The sequence below is a fragment of the Mustelus asterias genome, chromosome 29 (assembly GCF_964213995.1).
Source record: "Mustelus asterias chromosome 29, sMusAst1.hap1.1, whole genome shotgun sequence".
NCBI classification, from domain to species: domain Eukaryota; kingdom Metazoa; phylum Chordata; class Chondrichthyes; order Carcharhiniformes; family Triakidae; genus Mustelus; species Mustelus asterias.
Window position 1 is genome coordinate 25,680,974 of NC_135829.1, and position 17,437 is coordinate 25,698,410.

Here is a 17,437-nt window from a genome sequence, read left to right on the forward strand (position 1 = left end):
CTTGGTTCCAACCGCCACCCCGAACCTTGGTTCCGACCGCCACCCCGGACCTTGGTTCAGAATGTCACCCCGGACCTTGGTTCCATTCGCCCCCCCGGACCTTGGTTCCGACCGCCACCCCGGACCTTCGTTCCGACCGCCACCCGGAACGTGGTTCCGACCGCCACGCTGGACCTTGGTTCCGACCGCCACCCCGGACCTTGGTTCTGACCGCCACCCCGGACCTTGGTTCCGACCGCCACCTCCGACCTTGGTTCCGACCGCCACCCCGGCCCTTCGTTCCGAACGCCACCCCGGACCTTGGTTCCGACCGCCACCCCGGACCTTGGTTCCGACCGCCACCCCGGACCTTGGTTCCGACCGCCACCCCGGACCTTGGTTCCGACCGCCACCCCGGACCTTGGTTCCGACCACCAACCCGGACCTTGGTTCCGACCGCCACCCCGGACCTTGGTTCCGACCGCCACCCCGGACATTGGTTCCGACCGCCACCACGGAACTTGGTTCCGACCGCCACCTCGGATTGGATCCGATCACCACCCCGGACCTGGGTTCCCACTGCAAACCCCGGACTTTGGTTCCGACCGCCACCCCGGACCTTGCTTCCGACCGCCTACCCGGACCTTGGTTCCGACCGCCACACCGGACCTTGGTTCCGACCGCCACCCTTGACATTGGTTCGGACAGCCACACCGGACCTTGGTTCAGAACGCCACCCCGGACCTTGGTTCCGTCCACCCCCCGGACCTTGGTTAGAGACCGCCACCCCGGAACGTGGTTCCGACCGCCACCACTGTCCTTGGTTCCAACCACCATCCCGGACCTTGGTTCCGACCGCCACCCCGGACCTTGGTTCCGACCGGAACCCCGGACCTTGGTTCAGAACGCCCCCCCGGACCTTGGTTCCGACCGCCACCCCGGACCTTGGTTCCGAACGCCACCCGGAACGTCGTTCCGACCGCCACTTTGGACCTTGGTTCCGACAGCCACCCCGGACCTTGGTTCCGACAGCCACCCCGGAACGTTGTTTCCACCGCCACACCGGTCCTTGGTTCCAACCACCACCCCGGACCTTGGTTCAGAACGCCCCCACGGACCTTGGTTCCGACCGCCACCCCGGAACTTGGTTCCGAACGCCACCCGGAACGTCGTTCCGACCGCCACGCTGGACCTTTGTTTCGACCGCCAACCCGGACCATAGTTCCGACCGCCACCCCGGCCCTTGGGTCTGACCGCCACCCCGGACATTGGTTCCGACCGCCAACCCGGACATTGGATCCGACCGCCACCTCGGACCTTGGTTCCGACCACCACCCCGGACCTTGGTTCCGACCGCCACCCCGGACCGTACTTCCGATCGCCACCCCGGACCTTGTTTCCGACCGCCACCCCGGACCTTGGTTCCGAACGCCACCCCGGACCTTCGTTCGGACCGCCACCCCGGACCTTGGTTCCGACCGCTACCCCGGACTTTGGTTCCGACCGCCAACCCGGACCTTGGTTCCGACTGCCACCCCGGACCTTGGTTCCGACCGCCACCCCGGACCTTGGTTCCGACCGGCACCCCGGACCTTAGTTCCGACCGCCACCCCGGACATTGGTTCCGAACGCCACCACGGAAATTGTTTCCGAACGCCACCCCGGACCTTGGTTCCGACCGCCACCCCGGACATTGGTTCTTACCGCCACCCCGGACCTTGGTTCCGACCGCCACCCCGGACATTGGTTCGGAACGCCACCCCGGACCTTGGTTCGTAACGCCACCCCGGACCTTGGTTCCGTCCGCCCCCCCGGACCTTGGTTCCGTCCGCCCCCCCGGACCTTGGTTCCGACCGCCACCCCGGAACGTGGTTCCGACCGCCACCCCGGTCCTTTGTTCCAACCGCCACCCCAGACCTTTGTTTCGACCGCCAACCCGGACAGTAGTTCCGACCTCCACCCCGGACCTTGGGTCCGACCGCCACCCCGGACCTTGATTCCGCCCGCCACCCCGGCCCTTGGTTCCGACCGCCACCCCGTAACATAGTTCCGAACGCCACCCCGGACCTTGGTTCCGACCGCCACCCCGGACCTTGGTTCCGACCGCCACCCCAGAACGTGGTTCCCACCGCCACCCCTGACCTTGGTTCCGACCGCCACTGCGGACCTTGGTCCCGACCGACCCCTCCGGACATTGGTTCCGACCGCCACCCCGGACCTTGTTTCCGACCGCCACCCCGGACCATGGTTCCGCCCACGACCCCGGACCTTTGTTTCGACCGCCAACCCGGACCATAGTTCCGACCACCACCCCGGACCTTGATTCCGCCCGTCTCCCCGGCCCTTGGTTCCGACCACCAACCCGGACCTTGTTTCCGACTGCCACCCCGGAACTTGGTTCCGACCGCCACCTCGGAGATTGGTTCCGACCGCCAACCCGGACATTGGTTCCGACCGCTACCCCGGACCTTGGGTTCTGACCGCCAACGCGGACCTAGGTTCCGACCGCCACCTTGGACCTTCGTTTTGACTGTCAACCCGGACCTTGGTTCCGACCGTCACACCGGAAGGTGGTTCGAACGCCACACCTGACCTTGTTTCCGACCGCCACCCCGGACCTTGGTTCAGAACGCCACCTCGGACCTTCGTTCCGTCCGCCCCCCCGGACCTTGGTTCGGACCGTCACCCCGGACCTTGGTTCCGACCGCCACCCCGGAAAATGGTTCCGACCGCCACCCTGGTCCTTGGTTCCAACCGCCACCCCGGACCTTGGTTCCGACCGCCACCCCGGACCTTGGTTCCGACCGCCACGCCGGACCTTGGTTCCGACCGCCACCCCGGACCTTGGTTCCGACCGCCACCTCGGACCTTGGTTCCGACCACCACCCCGGACATTGGTTCCGAACGCCACCACGGAAATTGTTTCCGACCGCCACCCCGGACCTTGGTTCCGACCGCCACCCCGGACATTGGTTCTTACCGCCACCCCGGACCTTGGTTCCGACCGCCACCCCGGACATTGGTTCGGAACGCCACCCCGGACCTTGGTTTGTAACGCCACCCCGGACCTTGGTTCCGTCCGCCCCCCCGGACCTTTGTTTCGACCGCCAACCCGGACCATAGTTCCGACCTCCACCCCGGACCTTGGGTCCGACCGCCACCCCGGACCTTGATTCCGCCCGCCACCCCGGCCCTTGGTTCCGACCGCCACCCCGGACCTTGTTTCCGACCGCAACCATGGACCTTGGTTCCGACCGCCACCCCGGACCTTGGTTCGGACCGCCACCCCGGACCTTGGTTCAGAACGCCACCCCGGACCTTGGATCCGTCCGCCCCCGCGGACCTTGGTTCCGACCGCCACCCCGGAACGTTGTTCCAACCGCCACCCCGGTCCTTGGGTCCAACCGCAACCCCGGACCTTGGTTCCGACCGCCACCCCGGAACGTGGTTCCGACCGCAACCACGGTCCTTGGTTCCGACCGCCACCCCGGACCTTGGTTCCACCGCCACCCCGGACCATGGTTCCGCCCACGACCCCGGACCTTTGTTTCGACCGCCCACCCGGACCATAGTTCCGACCGCCACCCCGGCCCTTGGGTCTGACCGCCACCCCGGACATTGGTTCCGACCGCCAACCCGGACATTGGATCCGACCGCCACCCCGGACCTTGGTTCCGACCGCCACCCCGGACCTTGGTTCCGACCGCCACCCCGGACCTTGGTTCCGACCGCCTCCCTGCACCTTGGTTCCACCCGCCCCCCCGGACCTTGGTTCCGACTGCCAGCCCGGGCCTTGGTTCTGACCGCCTCCCCGCACCTTGGTTCCGACTGCCACCTCGGACCTTGGTTCCGGACTCCACCCTGGACCTTGGTTCCGACAGCCACCCCGGATTGGTTCCGATCGCCACCCCGGACCTAGGTTCCGACCGCCACCTTGGACCTTAGTTTTGACTGTCAACCCGGACCTTGGTTCCGACCGTCACACCGGAAGATGGTTCGAATGCCACACCTGACCTTGTTTCCGACCGCCACCCCGGACCTTGGTTCAGAACGCCACCTCGGACCTTCGTTCCGTCCGCCCCCCCGGACCTTGGTTCCGACCGTCACCCCGGACCTTGGTTCCGACCGCCACCCCGGAAAATGGTTCCGACCGCCACCCCGGTCCTTGGTTCCAACCGCCACCCCGGACCTTGGTTCCGACCGCCACCCCGGACCTTGGTTCCGACCGTCACGCCGGACCTTGGTTCCGACCGCCACCCCGGACCTTGGTTCCGACCGCCACCTCGGACCTTGGTTCCGACCACCACCCCGGACCTTGGATCCAACCGCCACCCCGGACCGTACTTCCGACCGCCACCCCGGACCTTGTTTCCGACCGCCACCCCGGACCTTGGTTCCGACCGCCACCCCGGACCTTCGTTCGGACCGCCACACCGGACCTTGGTTCCGACCGCCACCCAGGACTTTGGATCCGACCGCCAACCCGGACCTTGGTTCCGACCGCCACCCCGGACCTTGGTTCCGACCGCCACCCCGGACCTTGGTTCCGACCGGCACCCCGGACCTTGGTTCCGACCGCCACCCCGGACATTGGTTCCGAACGCCACCACGGAAATTGTTTCCGACCGCCACCCCGGACCTTGGGTCCGACCGCCACCCCGGACATTGGTTCTTACCGCCACCCCGCACATTGGTTCGGAACGCCACCCCGGACCTTGGTTCGTAACGCCACCCCGGACCTTGGTTCCGTCCGACCCCCCGGACCTTGGTTCCGACCGCCACCCCAGACCGTGGTTCCGACCGCCACCCCGGAACGTGGTTCCGACCGCCACCCCGGTCCTTGGTTCCAACCGCCACCCCAGACCTTTGTTTCGACCGCCAACCCGGACCATAGTTCCGACCTCCACCCCGGACTTGGGTCCGACCGCCACCCCGGACCTTGATTCCGCCCGCCACCCCGGCCCTTGGTTCCTACCGCCACCCCGTAACTTAGTTCCGAACGCCACCCCGGACCTTGGTTCCGACCGCCACCCCGGACCTTGGTTCCGACCGCCACCCCAGAACGTGGTTCCCACCGCCACCCCTGACCTTGGTTCCGACCGCCACTGCGGACCTTGGTCCCGACCGACCCCTCCGGACCTTGGTTCCGACCGCCAGCCCGGACCTTGTTTCCGACCGCCACCCCGGACCATGGTTCCGCCCACGACCCCGGACCTTTGTTTCGACCGCCAACCCGGACCATAGTTCCGACCACCACCCCGGACCTTGATTCCGCCCGTCTCCCCGGCCCGTGGTTCCGACCACCAACCCGGACCTTGGTTCCGACTGCCACCCCGGAACTTAGTTCCGAACGCCACCCCGGACCTTGGTTCCGACCGCCACCCCGGACCTTGGTTCCGACCGCCACCCCAGAACGTGGTTCCCACCGCCACCCCTGACCTTGGTTCCGACCGCCACTGCGGACCTTGGTCCCGACCGACCCCTCCGGACCTTGGTTCCGACCGCCAGCCCGGACCTTGTTTCCGACCGCCACCCCGGACCATGGTTCCGCCCACGACCCCGGACCTTTGTTTCGACCGCCAACCCGGACCATAGTTCCGACCACCACCCCGGACCTTGATTCCGCCCGTCTCCCCGGCCCGTGGTTCCGACCACCAACCCGGACCTTGGTTCCGACTGCCACCCCGGAACTTAGTTCCGACCGCCACCTCGGAGATTGGTTCCGACCGCCAACCCGGACATTGGTTCCGACCGCTACCCCGGACCTTGGGTTCTGACCGCCAACCCGGACCTAGGTTCCGACCGCCACCTTGGACCTTAGTTTTGACTGTCAACCCGGACCTTGGTTCCGACCGTCACACCGGAAGGTGGTTCGAACGCCACACCTGACCTTGTTTCCGACCGCCACCCCGGACCTTGGTTCAGAACGCCACCTCGGACATTCGTTCCGTCCGCCCCCCCGGACCTTGGTTCCGACCGTCACCCCCGACCTTGGTTCCGACCGCCACCCCGGAAAATGGTTCCGACCGCCACCCCGGTCCTTGGTTCCAACCGCCACCCCGGACCTTGGTTCCGACCGCCACCCCGGACCTTGGTTCCGACCGCCACGCCGGACCTTGGTTCCGACCGCCACCCCGGACCTTGGTTCCGACCGCCACCTCGGACCTTGGTTCCGACCACCACCCCGGACCTTGGTTCCGACCGCCACCCCGGACCGTACTTCCGACCGTCACCCCGGAACTTGTTTCCGACCGCCACCCCGGACCTTGGTTCCGACCGCCACCCCGGACCTTCGTTCGGTCCGGCACCCCGGACCTTGGTTCCGACCGCCACCCCGGACTTTGGTTCCGACCGCCAACCCGGACCTTAGTTCCGACCGCCACCCCGGACAATGGTTCCGACCGCCACCCCGGACCTTGGTTCCGACCGCCACCCCGGAGCTTGGTTCCGACCGGTACCCCGGACCTTGGTTCCGACCGCCACCCCGGACATTGGTTCCGAACGCCACCATGGAAATTGTTTCCGACCGCCACCCCGGACCTTGGTTCCGACCGCCACCCCGGACATTGGTTCTTACCGCCACCCCGGACCTTGGTCCGACCGCCACCCCGGACATTGGTTGGGAACGCCACCCCGGACCTTGGTTCGTAACGCCACCCCGGACCTTGGTTCCGTCCGCCCCCCCGGACCTTGGTTCCGACCGCCACCCCAGACCTTGGATCCGACCGCCACCCCGGAACGTGGTTCCGACCGCCACCCCGGACCTTGGTTCTGACCGCCACCCCGGACCTTGGTTCCGACCGCCACCTCCGACCTTGGTTCCGACCGCCACCCCGGCCCTTCGTTCCGAACGCCACCCCGGACCTTGGTTCCGACCGCCACCCCGGACCTTGGTTCCGACCGCCACCCCGGACCTTGGTTCCGACCGCCACCCCGGACCTTGGTTCCGACCGCCACCCCGGACCTTGGTTCCGACCACCAACCCGGACCTTGGTTCCGACCGCCACCCCGGACCTTGGTTCCGACCGCCACCCCGGACATTGGTTCCGACCGCCACCACGGAACTTGGTTCCGACCGCCACCTCGGATTGGTTCCGATCACCACCCCGGACCTGGGTTCCCACTGCAAACCCCGGACTTTGGTTCCGACCGCCACCCCGGACCTTGCTTCCGACCGCCTACCCGGACGTTGGTTCCGACCGCCACACCGGACCTTGGTTCCGACCGCCACCCCGGACATTGGTTCGGACAGCCACCCCGGACCTTGGTTCCGACCGCCACCTCGGACCTTGGTTCCGACCACCACCCCGGACATTGGTTCCGAACGCCACCACGGAAATTGTTTCCGACCGCCACCCCGGACCTTGGTTCCGACCGCCACCCCGGACATTGGTTCTTACCGCCACCCCGGACCTTGGTTCCGACCGCCACCCCGGACATTGGTTCGGAACGCCACCCCGGACCTTGGTTTGTAACGCCACCCCGGACCTTGGTTCCGTCCGCCCCCCCGGACCTTTGTTTCGACCGCCAACCCGGACCATAGTTCCGACCTCCACCCCGGACCTTGGGTCCGACCGCCACCCCGGACCTTGATTCCGCCCGCCACCCCGGCCGTTGGTTCCGACCGCCACCCCGGACCTTGTTTCCGACCGCCACCATGGACCTTGGTTCCGACCGTCACCCCGGACCTTGGTTCTGACCGCCACCCCGGAAAATGGTTACGACCGCCACCCCGGTCCTTGGTTCCAACCGCCACCCCGAACCTTGGTTCCGACCGCCACCCCGGACCTTGGTTCAGAATGTCACCCCGGACCTTGGTTCCATTCGCCCCCCCGGACCTTGGTTCCGACCGCCACCCCGGACCTTCGTTCCGACCGCCACCCGGAACGTGGTTCCGACCGCCACGCTGGACCTTGGTTCCGACCGCCACCCCGGACCTTGGTTCTGACCGCCACCCCGGACCTTGGTTCCGACCGCCACCTCCGACCTTGGTTCCGACCGCCACCCCGGCCCTTCGTTCCGAACGCCACCCCGGACCTTGGTTCCGACCGCCACCCCGGACCTTGGTTCCGACCGCCACCCCGGACCTTGGTTCCGACCGCCACCCCGGACCTTGGTTCCGACCGCCACCCCGGACCTTGGTTCCGACCACCAACCCGGACCTTGGTTCCGACCGCCACCCCGGACCTTGGTTCCGACCGCCACCCCGGACATTGGTTCCGACCGCCACCACGGAACTTGGTTCCGACCGCCACCTCGGATTGGATCCGATCACCACCCCGGACCTGGGTTCCCACTGCAAACCCCGGACTTTGGTTCCGACCGCCACCCCGGACCTTGCTTCCGACCGCCTACCCGGACCTTGGTTCCGACCGCCACACCGGACCTTGGTTCCGACCGCCACCCTTGACATTGGTTCGGACAGCCACACCGGACCTTGGTTCAGAACGCCACCCCGGACCTTGGTTCCGTCCACCCCCCGGACCTTGGTTAGAGACCGCCACCCCGGAACGTGGTTCCGACCGCCACCACTGTCCTTGGTTCCAACCACCATCCCGGACCTTGGTTCCGACCGCCACCCCGGACCTTGGTTCCGACCGGAACCCCGGACCTTGGTTCAGAACGCCCCCCCGGACCTTGGTTCCGACCGCCACCCCGGACCTTGGTTCCGAACGCCACCCGGAACGTCGTTCCGACCGCCACGTTGGACCTTGGTTCCGACAGCCACCCCGGACCTTGGTTCCGACAGCCACCCCGGAACGTTGTTTCCACCGCCACACCGGTCCTTGGTTCCAACCACCACCCCGGACCTTGGTTCAGAACGCCCCCACGGACCTTGGTTCCGACCGCCACCCCGGAACTTGGTTCCGAACGCCACCCGGAACGTCGTTCCGACCGCCACGCTGGACCTTTGTTTCGACCGCCAACCCGGACCATAGTTCCGACCGCCACCCCGGCCCTTGGGTCTGACCGCCACCCCGGACATTGGTTCCGACCGCCAACCCGGACATTGGATCCGACCGCCACCCCGGACCTTGGTTCCGACCGCCACCCCGGACCTTGGTTCCGACCGCCACCCCGGACCTTGGTTCCGACCGCCTCCCCGCACCTTGGTTCCGCCCGACCCCCCGGACCTTGGTTCCGACTGCCAGCCCGGGCCTTGGTTCCGACCGTCTCCCCGCACCTTGGTTCCGACTGCCACCTCGGACATTTGTTCCGACCGCCCCCCCGGACCTTGGTTCCGAACTCCACCCTGGACCTTGGTTCCGACATCCACCCCGGATTGGTTCCGATCGCCACCCCGGACCTAGGTTCCGACCGCCACCTTGGACCTTAGTTTTGACTGTCAACCCGGACCTTGGTTCCGACCGTCACACCGGAAGGTGGTTCGAACGCCACACCTGACCTTGTTTCCGACCGCCACCCCGGACCTTGGTTCAGAACGCCACCTCGGACCTTCGTTCCGTCCGCCCCCCCGGACCTTGGTTCCGACCGTCATCCCGGACCTTGGTTCCGACCGCCACCCCGGAAAATGGTTCCGACCGCCACCCTGGTCCTTGGTTCCAACGGCCACCCCGGACCTTGGTTCCGACCGCCACCCCGGACCTTGGTTCCGACCGCCATGCCGGACCTTGTTTCCGACCGCCACCCCGGACCTTGGTTCCGACCGCCACCTCGGACCTTGGTTCCGACCACCACCCCGGACCTTGGTTCCGACCGCCACCCCGGACCGTACTTCCGATCGCCACCCCGGACCTTGTTTCCGACCGCCACCCCGGACCTTGGTTCCGAACGCCACCCCGGACCTTCGTTCGGACCGCCACCCCGGACCTTGGTTCCGACCGCTACCCCGGACTTTGGTTCCGACCGCCAACCCGGACCTTGGTTCCGACTGCCACCCCGGACCTTGGTTCCGACCGCCACCCCGGACCTTGGTTCCGACCGGCACCCCGGACCTTAGTTCCGACCGCCACCCCGGACATTGGTTCCGAACGCCACCACGGAAATTGTTTCCGAACGCCACCCCGGACCTTGGTTCCGACCGCCACCCCGGACATTGGTTCTTACCGCCACCCCGGACCTTGGTTCCGACCGCCACCCCGGACATTGGTTCGGAACGCCACCCCGGACCTTGGTTCGTAACGCCACCCCGGACCTTGGTTCCGTCCGCCCCCCCGGACCTTGGTTCCGTCCGCCCCCCCGGACCTTGGTTCCGACCGCCACCCCGGAACGTGGTTCCGACCGCCACCCCGGTCCTTTGTTCCAACCGCCACCCCAGACCTTTGTTTCGACCGCCAACCCGGACAATAGTTCCGACCTCCACCCCGGACCTTGGGTCCGACCGCCACCCCGGACCTTGATTCCGCCCGCCACCCCGGCCCTTGGTTCCGACCGCCACCCCGTAACATAGTTCCGAACGCCACCCCGGACCTTGGTTCCGACCGCCACCCCGGACCTTGGTTCCGACCGCCACCCCAGAACGTGGTTCCCACCGCCACCCCTGACCTTGGTTCCGACCGCCACTGCGGACCTTGGTCCCGACCGACCCCTCCGGACATTGGTTCCGACCGCCACCCCGGACCTTGTTTCCGACCGCCACCCCGGACCATGGTTCCGCCCACGACCCCGGACCTTTGTTTCGACCGCCAACCCGGACCATAGTTCCGACCACCACCCCGGACCTTGATTCCGCCCGTCTCCCCGGCCCTTGGTTCCGACCACCAACCCGGACCTTGTTTCCGACTGCCACCCCGGAACTTGGTTCCGACCGCCACCTCGGAGATTGGTTCCGACCGCCAACCCGGACATTGGTTCCGACCGCTACCCCGGACCTTGGGTTCTGACCGCCAACGCGGACCTAGGTTCCGACCGCCACCTTGGACCTTCGTTTTGACTGTCAACCCGGACCTTGGTTCCGACCGTCACACCGGAAGGTGGTTCGAACGCCACACCTGACCTTGTTTCCGACCGCCACCCCGGACCTTGGTTCAGAACGCCACCTCGGACCTTCGTTCCGTCCGCCCCCCCGGACCTTGGTTCGGACCGTCACCCCGGACCTTGGTTCCGACCGCCACCCCGGAAAATGGTTCCGACCGCCACCCTGGTCCTTGGTTCCAACCGCCACCCCGGACCTTGGTTCCGACCGCCACCCCGGACCTTGGTTCCGACCGCCACGCCGGACCTTGGTTCCGACCGCCACCCCGGACCTTGGTTCCGACCGCCACCTCGGACCTTGGTTCCGACCACCACCCCGGACATTGGTTCCGAACGCCACCACGGAAATTGTTTCCGACCGCCACCCCGGACCTTGGTTCCGACCGCCACCCCGGACATTGGTTCTTACCGCCACCCCGGACCTTGGTTCCGACCGCCACCCCGGACATTGGTTCGGAACGCCACCCCGGACCTTGGTTTGTAACGCCACCCCGGACCTTGGTTCCGTCCGCCCCCCCGGACCTTTGTTTCGACCGCCAACCCGGACCATAGTTCCGACCTCCACCCCGGACCTTGGGTCCGACCGCCACCCCGGACCTTGATTCCGCCCGCCACCCCGGCCCTTGGTTCCGACCGCCACCCCGGACCTTGTTTCCGACCGCAACCAAGGACCTTGGTTCCGACCGCCACCCCGGACCTTGGTTCGGACCGCCACCCCGGACCTTGGTTCAGAACGCCACCCCGGACCTTGGATCCGTCCGCCCCCGCGGACCTTGGTTCCGACCGCCACCCCGGAACGTTGTTCCAACCGCCACCCCGGTCCTTGGGTCCAACCGCAACCCCGGACCTTGGTTCCGACCGCCACCCCGGAACGTGGTTCCGACCGCAACCACGGTCCTTGGTTCCGACCGCCACCCCGGACCTTGGTTCCACCGCCACCCCGGACCATGGTTCCGCCCACGACCCCGGACCTTTGTTTCGACCGCCCACCCGGACCATAGTTCCGACCGCCACCCCGGCCCTTGGGTCTGACCGCCACCCCGGACATTGGTTCCGACCGCCAACCCGGACATTGGATCCGACCGCCACCCCGGACCTTGGTTCCGACCGCCACCCCGGACCTTGGTTCCGACCGCCACCCCGGACCTTGGTTCCGACCGCCTCCCTGCACCTTGGTTCCACCCGCCCCCCCGGACCTTGGTTCCGACTGCCAGCCCGGGCCTTGGTTCTGACCGCCTCCCCGCACCTTGGTTCCGACTGCCACCTCGGACCTTGGTTCCGGACTCCACCCTGGACCTTGGTTCCGACAGCCACCCCGGATTGGTTCCGATCGCCACCCCGGACCTAGGTTCCGACCGCCACCTTGGACCTTAGTTTTGACTGTCAACCCGGACCTTGGTTCCGACCGTCACACCGGAAGATGGTTCGAATGCCACACCTGACCTTGTTTCCGACCGCCACCCCGGACCTTGGTTCAGAACGCCACCTCGGACCTTCGTTCCGTCCGCCCCCCCGGACCTTGGTTCCGACCGTCACCCCGGACCTTGGTTCCGACCGCCACCCCGGAAAATGGTTCCGACCGCCACCCCGGTCCTTGGTTCCAACCGCCACCCCGGACCTTGGTTCCGACCGCCACCCCGGACCTTGGTTCCGACCGTCACGCCGGACCTTGGTTCCGACCGCCACCCCGGACCTTGGTTCCGACCGCCACCTCGGACCTTGGTTCCGACCACCACCCCGGACCTTGGATCCAACCGCCACCCCGGACCGTACTTCCGACCGCCACCCCGGACCTTGTTTCCGACCGCCACCCCGGACCTTGGTTCCGACCGCCACCCCGGACCTTCGTTCGGACCGCCACACCGGACCTTGGTTCCGACCGCCACCCAGGACTTTGGATCCGACCGCCAACCCGGACCTTGGTTCCGACCGCCACCCCGGACCTTGGTTCCGACCGCCACCCCGGACCTTGGTTCCGACCGGCACCCCGGACCTTGGTTCCGACCGCCACCCCGGACATTGGTTCCGAACGCCACCACGGAAATTGTTTCCGACCGCCACCCCGGACCTTGGGTCCGACCGCCACCCCGGACATTGGTTCTTACCGCCACCCCGCACATTGGTTCGGAACGCCACCCCGGACCTTGGTTCGTAACGCCACCCCGGACCTTGGTTCCGTCCGACCCCCCGGACCTTGGTTCCGACCGCCACCCCAGACCGTGGTTCCGACCGCCACCCCGGAACGTGGTTCCGACCGCCACCCCGGTCCTTGGTTCCAACCGCCACCCCAGACCTTTGTTTCGACCGCCAACCCGGACCATAGTTCCGACCTCCACCCCGGACTTGGGTCCGACCGCCACCCCGGACCTTGATTCCGCCCGCCACCCCGGCCCTTGGTTCCTACCGCCACCCCGTAACTTAGTTCCGAACGCCACCCCGGACCTTGGTTCCGACCGCCACCCCGGACCTTGGTTCCGACCGCCACCCCAGAACGTGGTTCCCACCGCCACCCCTGACCTTGGTTCCGACCGCCACTGCGGACCTTGGTCCCGACCGACCCCTCCGGACCTTGGTTCCGACCGCCAGCCCGGACCTTGTTTCCGACCGCCACCCCGGACCATGGTTCCGCCCACGACCCCGGACCTTTGTTTCGACCGCCAACCCGGACCATAGTTCCGACCACCACCCCGGACCTTGATTCCGCCCGTCTCCCCGGCCCGTGGTTCCGACCACCAACCCGGACCTTGGTTCCGACTGCCACACCGGAACTTAGTTCCGACCGCCACCTCGGAGATTGGTTCCGACCGCCAACCCGGACATTGGTTCCGACCGCTACCCCGGACCTTGGGTTCTGACCGCCAACCCGGACCTAGGTTCCGACCGCCACCTTGGACCTTAGTTTTGACTGTCAACCCGGACCTTGGTTCCGACCGTCACACCGGAAGGTGGTTCGAACGCCACACCTGACCTTGTTTCCGACCGCCACCCCGGACCTTGGTTCAGAACGCCACCTCGGACATTCGTTCCGTCCGCCCCCCCGGACCTTGGTTCCGACCGTCACCCCCGACCTTGGTTCCGACCGCCACCCCGGAAAATGGTTCCGACCGCCACCCCGGTCCTTGGTTCCAACCGCCACCCCGGACCTTGGTTCCGACCGCCACCCCGGACCTTGGTTCCGACCGCCACGCCGGACCTTGGTTCCGACCGCCACCCCGGACCTTGGTTCCGACCGCCACCTCGGACCTTGGTTCCGACCACCACCCCGGACCTTGGTTCCGACCGCCACCCCGGACCGTACTTCCGACCGTCACCCCGGAACTTGTTTCCGACCGCCACCCCGGACCTTGGTTCCGACCGCCACCCCGGACCTTCGTTCGGTCCGGCACCCCGGACCTTGGTTCCGACCGCCACCCCGGACTTTGGTTCCGACCGCCAACCCGGACCTTAGTTCCGACCGCCACCCCGGACAATGGTTCCGACCGCCACCCCGGACCTTGGTTCCGACCGCCACCCCGGAGCTTGGTTCCGACCGGTACCCCGGACCTTGGTTCCGACCGCCACCCCGGACATTGGTTCCGAACGCCACCATGGAAATTGTTTCCGACCGCCACCCCGGACCTTGGTTCCGACCGCCACCCCGGACATTGGTTCTTACCGCCACCCCGGACCTTGGTCCGACCGCCACCCCGGACATTGGTTGGGAACGCCACCCCGGACCTTGGTTCGTAACGCCACCCCGGACCTTGGTTCCGTCCGCCCCCCCGGACCTTGGTTCCGACCGCCACCCCAGACCTTGGATCCGACCGCCACCCCGGAACGTGGTTCCGACCGCCACCCCGGTCCTTGGTTCCAACCGCCACCCCAGACCTTTGTTTCGACCGCCAACGCGGACCATAGTTCCAACCTCCACACCGGACCTTGGGTCCGACCGCCACCCCGTACCTTGATTCCGCCCGCCACCCCGGCCCTTGGTTCCGACCGCCATCCCGTAAATTAGTTCCGAACGCCACCCCGGACCTTGGTTCCGACCGCCACCCCGGACCTTGGTTCCGACCGCCACCCCAGAACGTGGTTCCCACCGCCACCCCTGACCTTGGTTCCGACCGCCACTGCGGACCTTGGTCCCGACCGACCCCTCCGGACCTTGGTTCCGACCGCCACCCCGGACCTTGTTTCCGACCACCAACCCGGACCATGGTTCCGCCCACGACCCCGGACCTTTGTTTCGACCGCAAACCCGGACCATAGTTCCGACCACCACCCCGGACCTTGATTCCGCCCGTCTCCCCGGCCCTTGGTTCCGACCACCACCCCGGAACTTGGTTCCGACCGCCACCTCGGAGATTGGTTCCGACCGCCAACCTGGACATTGGTTCCGACCGCTACCCCAGACCTTGGGTTCTGACCGCCAACCCGGACCTTGGTTCCGCCCGCCGCCTCGGACCTTGGTTCCGACCGCCAACCCAGACCTTGGTTCCGACCGCCACACTGGACCTTGGTTCCGAACGCGACCCCGGACCTTGGTTCCGACTTCCAGCCCGGGCCTTGGTACCGACCGCCTCCCCGCACCTTGGTTCCGCCCGCCCCCTCGGACCTTGGTTCCGACTGCCAGCCCGGGCCTTGGTTCCGACCGCTTCCCCGCACCTTGGTTCCGACTGCCACCCCGGACTTTGGTTCCGATCGCACCCCGGACCTTGGTTCCGACCTCCACCCCGGACCTAGGTTCCGACTGCCACCCCGGATTGGTTCCGATCGCCACCCCGGACCTATGTTCCGACCGCCACCTTGGACCTTAGTTCTGACTGTCAACCCGGACCTTGGTTCCGACCGCCACACCGGAAGCTGGTTCGAACGCCACACCTGACCTTGTTTCCGACCGCCACCCCGGACCTTGGTTCAGAAAGCCACCTCGGACCGTGGTTCCGTCCGCTCCCCCGGACCTTGGTTCCGACCGCCACCCAGGAAAATGGTTCCGACCGCCACCCCGGTCCTTGGTTCCAACCGCCACCCCGGACCTTGGTTCCGACCGCCACCCCGGACCTTGGTTCCGACCGCCACCCCGGACCTTGGTTCCGACCGCCACATCGGACCTTGGTTCCGACCACCACCCCGGACCTTGGTTCCGACCGCCACCCCGGACCGTACTTCCGAACGCCAACCCGGACCTTGTTTCCGACCGCCACCCCGGACCTTGGTTCCGACCGCCACCCCGGACCTTGGTTCCGTCCGCCCCCGCGGACCTTGGTTCCGACCGCCACCCCGGAACGTGGTTCCGACCGCCACCCCGTTCCTTGGTTCCAACCGCCTCCCCGGACCTTGGTTCCGACCGCCACCCCGGACCTTGGTTCCGACCGCCACCCCGGTCCTTGGTTCCGACCGCCACCCCGGACCTTGGTTCGACCGCCACCCTGGACCATGGTTCCGCCCACGACCCCGGACCTTTGTTTCGACCGCCAACCCGGACCATAGTTCCGACCGCCACCCCGGCCCTTGGGTCTGACCGCCACCCCGGACATTGGTTCCGACCGCCAACCCAGACATTGGATCCGACCGCCACCCCGGACCTTGGTTCCGCCGCCACCCCGGACCTTGGTTCCGACTGCCACCCCGGACCTTGGTTCCGACCGCCTCCCCGCACCTTGGTTCCGCCCGCCCCCCCGGACCTTGGTTCCGACTGCCACCTTGGACCTTAGTTTTGACTGTCAACCCGGACCTTGGTTCCGACAGCCACCCCGGATTGGTTCCGATCGCCACCCCGGACCTAGGTTCCGACCGCCACCTTGGACCTTAGTTTTGACTGTCAACCCGGACCTTGGTTCCGACCGTCACACCGGAAGGTGGTTCGAATGCCACACCTGACCTTGTTTCCGACCGCCACCCCGGACCTTGGTTCAGAACGCCACCTCGGACCTTCGTTCCGTCCGCCCCCCCGGACCGTGGTTCCGACCGTCACCACGGACCTTGGTTCCGACCGCCACCCCGGAAAATGGTTCCGACCGCCACCCCGGTCCTTGGTTCCAACCGCCAACCCGGACCTTGGTTCCGACCACCACCCCGGACCTTGGTTCCGACCGCCACGCCGGACCTTGGTTCCGACCGCCACCCCGGACCTTGGTTCCGACCGCCACCTCGGACCTTGGTTCCGACCACCACCCCGGACCTTGGTTCCGACCGACACCCCGGACCGTACTTCCGACTGCCACCCCGGACCTTGTGTCCGACCGCCACCCCGGACCTTGGTTCCGGCTGCCACCCCGGACCTTCGTTCGGACCGCCACCCCGGACCTTGGTTCCGACCGCCACCCCGGACTTTGGTTCCGACCGACAACCCGGACCTTGGTTCCGACCGCCACCCCGGACCTTGGTTCCGACCGCCACCCCGGACCTTGGTTCCGACCGGCACCCCGGACCTTTGATCCGACCGCCACCCCGGACATTGGTTCCGAACGCCACCACGGAAATTGTTTCCGACCGCCACCCCGGACCTTGGTTCCGACCGCCAACCTGGACATTGGTTCTTACC